The sequence below is a fragment of the Galeopterus variegatus genome, unplaced genomic scaffold, assembly GCF_000696425.1.
Source record: "Galeopterus variegatus unplaced genomic scaffold, G_variegatus-3.0.2 Scaffold5749, whole genome shotgun sequence".
In the NCBI taxonomy this organism is placed as follows: Eukaryota; Metazoa; Chordata; class Mammalia; order Dermoptera; family Cynocephalidae; genus Galeopterus; species Galeopterus variegatus.
The window spans coordinates 11,198-16,576 of NW_007731860.1; positions in this window are offsets into that span (position 1 = coordinate 11,198).

The window sequence follows — 5,379 nt, forward strand, 5'->3', positions numbered from 1 at the left end:
AGTCTCCAAACTCAAATGCTTACTGAGGTCAGGCAGATAAAAATAAAACAAAGCAAAAAAAACCCAAACAAACAAACAAACAAAAAAAACAACCCCACAACAACAAAAACAAACAAAAACCAACCAAACAAACAATCAGAGAAGTAGACCTTCTGTAAGAAACAAGGGAGAGTGTGAGAAACTGGAAGCTAAAACTCTGAGAAATGAACAACATGCTTCAGCTTTACTGCTTGCTGCCATCCAGGGATGAGGACCCACATTTCTAGAGCTTCCAGTTCCTAAAGAGAGGCCAGGAATCCTCACAGGAACGTTCTTCTATGCTGTTTCAAAAAAGTTAAACATGGTGCAGACCAAGCACAATCTTTCTGTGAGTCAGATTTAGTCAGTGGACAAGCAGTATGTGAGCCTTAGTGTGAACAGATAAAAAGAAGGGAAAACATTTGCCCAGCTGCTGCCTACTTTGCAGAGTTCTTTCTGTGCCCGAGTTCGTTCTTGCAGAACAGTGTCTCTCCTTCGTCATCCAGCTGCTTTCAGTCCTGTAGCCCTCCGCCCCTCATCCTCTGCCCCCCCCACAAACCCACACTGAGAATAGGAAAAGAGCCCACTGCTAATGCACAGACATACCTCTTGAAGGCTACAGTACCCTCGTTACAAATAACCTAGCTGAAATTGTCCTCTCCTTACCCACTTTTTCTTTTTCCCTGTCCAAGGCTCATCCCTCTTCCAGTCCTTCCAGTCCCCCTCTGGGGGAGCATAAGTGGGATCCTCTGGTTGCTGAATGTCTACGCCTTCAATCTGACTTCAAGTTCTCATCCCTTCTCATCTGGCTCTCTCTTCAGTTTACATAAAGGTTATCTCCATCATCTACTCCAAACTCTCTCCTACGGACAACGATCCTCTCTTATGCCTCAGACACCACTATGGAGACACCAAAGTCACTTGCTGCATTGCCTTGGACTTTCCTTATGCCTGCCAACCTGTAACCCCAGGCTTTCACCCGTGTGTCAGTTGTCCCCAAACTTAAATTCCCTCTAAACACTGGCCCTTGAAATAAATGTTTCAATGAAAACCTATTCAACCTCGGTTCGGACTCTTTAAGTTGAAAATAACAGAATGTGAAACGACAAGGATATTTAGCAAAAAACACTGGGGAATCAGAGACTTGATGAGAGGTAGAAGACAAGACTTTAAAATGTGACCCAGTGCCGATCACATAACAATCTTTGAGCCACATTTTTTTTTCATTCACATAAGGATGTTGTAATACCCACCTAAGATGGTTGTACAGATTTCAGCCTTAGAAAGAGGAATATATGTATGTATGTGTTCTTTTATATTTGTGAGAGCTATCTGTTTTCTTTTTAGTTTATTTTTTTCTTAATTGATCCATGATAATAGTATGTATTTACAGAGTACAATGTGATGTTTGGGTGCAATGATAATATCAGGGTGTTAGCATATCTATCACCTCAAACACTTGTCCCCTCTTTCTGTTGGGAACATTCAACATCCTCTCAAGTAACAAGTTGAAGTTATACAATAATTTGTAGTTGACTGTAGACTCCCTTTATTGCTATAGAACACTAGATCTTATTTTTCCTGCCTCTCAACAATTTTGTACCCACTGACCACCCTCTCCCTATTTTTCCTTCCCTTTACTAGTCTCTAATAACTCCTATTCTACTTTCTACTTCTATCAACTTTTTTAGCTTCCATATATGAGTGAGAACATGCAGTATTTCTCTTTCTGTGTCTGGCTTATTTCACTTAATGTAATTTTCTCCAAGCTCATCCATGTTGCTGCAAACAGCAGAATTTCATTCTTTTCTATGACTGAGTTGTATTGCATTATATATATCTACCATAGTTTCTTTATACAGTCTTCCACTGATGGACATTTAGGTTGATTCAAAATCTTGGCTATTGTGAATAGAGCTGCAATATGGCAGTGCAGGTATCTCTTTGGCATGTTGATTTCCCTTTGTTCGAATATATACCCAGTAGTGGAATTGCTGGACCATATGGTAGTTCTATCTATAGTTTTTTGAGGAACCTCCAAACTGTTTTCCACAGTGGCTGTACAAATTTACATTCCCACCAACAATGTATGAATTCCCCTCTCTCCAGCATTTGTTATTCTCAGTCTTTTTGATAATAGCCAGTCTAACTGATGCTATCTCATTGTGGTTTTGATTTGCATTTCTCTGATGATTAGTGATATTGAGCATTTTTTCATATAACTGGTGTCCATTTCTATGTCTTCTTTTGACAAATGCCTGTTTAGGCCATTTGCCCATTTTTTAATTGGATTATTTAGTTTTTTTCTGTTGATTTGTTTTGACTTCCTTGTATATTCTGTTTACTAATCTCTTGTCAGATGTATGTTTTGCAAATATTTTCTCCCATTCTGCAAGTTGTCTCTTCATGCTGTTGATTGTTTCTTTTGCTATTCAAAAGCTTTTTAGTTTGATATAGTCCCATTTGTTTATTTTTGCTTTTGTTTCCTGTGCTTTAAAAGTCTTATTCATAAAATCTTTTCCCAGTTTTATGTCCTGAAACATTTCTTCTGTGTTTTCTTCTAGAATTTTTATAATTTTAGGGCCTTACATTTAAATATTTAATTTATTTTGAGTTCATTTTGGTGTATGGTGAGAGATAAGGGTCTATTTTCATTCTTCTGCCAATGGAAGTTCAGTTTTCCCGGTACCGTTTATTGAAGAGACTGTCATTTCCCCAAAGTATGTTCTAAATATTACCAATATGAGGATAAAAAAATGTTTTGATAAGTTCTTGGATTTCTTATATGTTGCTTTTCTATGAAAAATTATATTTTAACTGTAGTTCCTCACACTAAAAATTAATTGCCTTTTCAACATTCTTTATAATCTTCTACATGATAAAAGGTATCATAAACAAAATTAGAGACAAGTAACAGACTGGGAGAAAATATTCTGTGTGTGTGTGTGTGTACGTATGTGTATGTAAATATATAATAAATAAGGAAATGACAAAACACTAGATAAAGGAAAGTGGATAAATATACAAACAGCAAATTCATGGAGAAACCTATACAATGAGATACAAAATTTTAAAAAAACTTATTAACACATGCTCAGTCTCACTCATAATCAGAGGATTGCATGCTAAAATTTCAATGGGATTTTTTAAATGATCAAATTACCAAATATTATTGTATGATAATTTCAAGTGCAAGTGAGAATATGAAGAAATGGTTGCTCCTAAACTGTGGATAAAAATGAGAATTGATACAATCTCTTGGGAAGTAAAACTGATTAAATTTAGAAGAATAAAATATGCACATGCTCTATGACTGAGGATTCCTTTTATGAGTACGCATGCAAGAGAAAAGTGCATTTCATCTTCAAATAGGCAGACACAGAGTGCGCTACATGACCATCTATAGGAGGATGGCCAAATACATTTTGTTTAAATACACTATAAAAGACTATGTAGCAATCAGAAAGCATGGGGCAGATCTATATGGACTGACATGGAGTCATAATAATTGTAAAAATGAAGATGCAAAGTGTGTATGATTTGATGCCATGTATAAAAATCCCACATTCTTTACATATATTTACACAGACACAAAAATCATATATTCCTGATCATCCCTAAATATAAAAGAATATTCATAAAAGAAATTCTAAAGAATACATAACAAATTGTTACTTGTCATCTCGGTTGGAAAAGGATTAGAAATGGTGAATAAAGAATATTTTAGCTTTATCTGTAAGGTTATTTTCACATAGTAATCATTTAAAGTTTATAAAGTGTTAAGCTTTACATCTCAACTGAATTTTTTATAATAAAAGAAAAAATAGTTTTTAGTTTTTTTAGTCACTTTTTTACTATTCAGCTGCTGAATATATACCCATTAATAGTGAAGAAATGAATTCCAAGCAGACAGCTGGCTTACTTGCTAAGTAACTATCCCACAGAAGCAGGATTCAAGGTTTAAATAAGAAAATTTCTACAATACATTAGAATTGCTGAGAAAAGGTGAAAAATGTGCTTGTTAATAAGGTCAAGTAATTAAGAATGTGTCTATTCAATAAGGCCAAGGGCAAGCTGTGTGAGTATGTACAGATGGGTATGTAAGGCGTATGAGCAATTCCTTCCGGGTTGTTGTTTATAAATTCTAGAGTGTAAATCAAGTGTAGTTAGGGGAAGAATTACTGTTAGTAAGATCTGTAGTAATAGCACTACGTAAGGCGTATGAGCAATTCCTTCTGCGTTGTTGTTTATAAATTCTAGGGTGTAAATCAAGTGTAGTTAGGGGAAGAATTACTGTTAGTAAGATCTGTAGTAATAGCACTAGTAGTGAGGAATAGAGGATGTTGAATCAGGTAAGATAACACACATGACATCATAGAATTTTAGAGCCAAAAGGATATTTGATACATAGTTTTCTTGAAAAGAAAACCAAAAATAAATAAAAGGGCAGAGCTTTGCTGGGGTCACAGTGATACTTAGTGGAAGAACAAAGACCTAGGGCCACCTTAGAAACTATGAAATACGAATATAAACTCAAAACTTCGGGAATATTAATCAATCTTTATAATTTAGAGGTAATAGGCACTGGGCATTAGATCATCTGATAGTGTTAGTTCATCAGATTCTCAAAAGTTTCATGATTCAAAGATGGTAAACATCTGCTTTATATTGAACAATAAAATATGAATATTGAATCCAGTGTACACCCTTTGATTTTAGGATTTAAAATTCCCTTTCTACTTTTCATAGTCAACACTGAGGTCGATGATGCAGAGCAAATTGGGATAGTATTACAAATATTTACCTCTTATGGTTATTGTGTGAGTTTTTGGTGATAATGTATATAGGTGCGCAATATATATGTGACCCAAGGGGCTGGCCTGTGGGAGGGACTCATTTCATTGGTGAATTATACTAGGTTTCCAGCAATTAATCATCTGTTTCTTTTCTTTTCTTTCTTTCTTTTTTTTTTTGTCTTTTTCGTGACCGGTAAAGGGATTGCAACCCTTGGTGTGGTGTTGCTAGCACTGCGCTCAGCCAGTGAGTGCACCAGCCATCCCTATATAGGATCCGAACCCACGGCAGGAGCGATGCTGTGCTCCCAGCGCTGCACTCTCCCGAGTGTTCCACGGGGCCAGCCCTAATCATCTGTTTCTAAAATAATAGTATCTATACATTCAAGACATACCCATCTGCAGGAGAATAGCAAACACATTTTGGTTAAATACACTATGGAGGACTATGTAGCATTTAGAAAGGATGGGGCAGTCTATAAGTATATGTACTAACATGGAGTGATGATAATTGCAGAAATAGCAAAATAGAGATACCATACCCTTGTTTCTGTTTAACACCAACTCA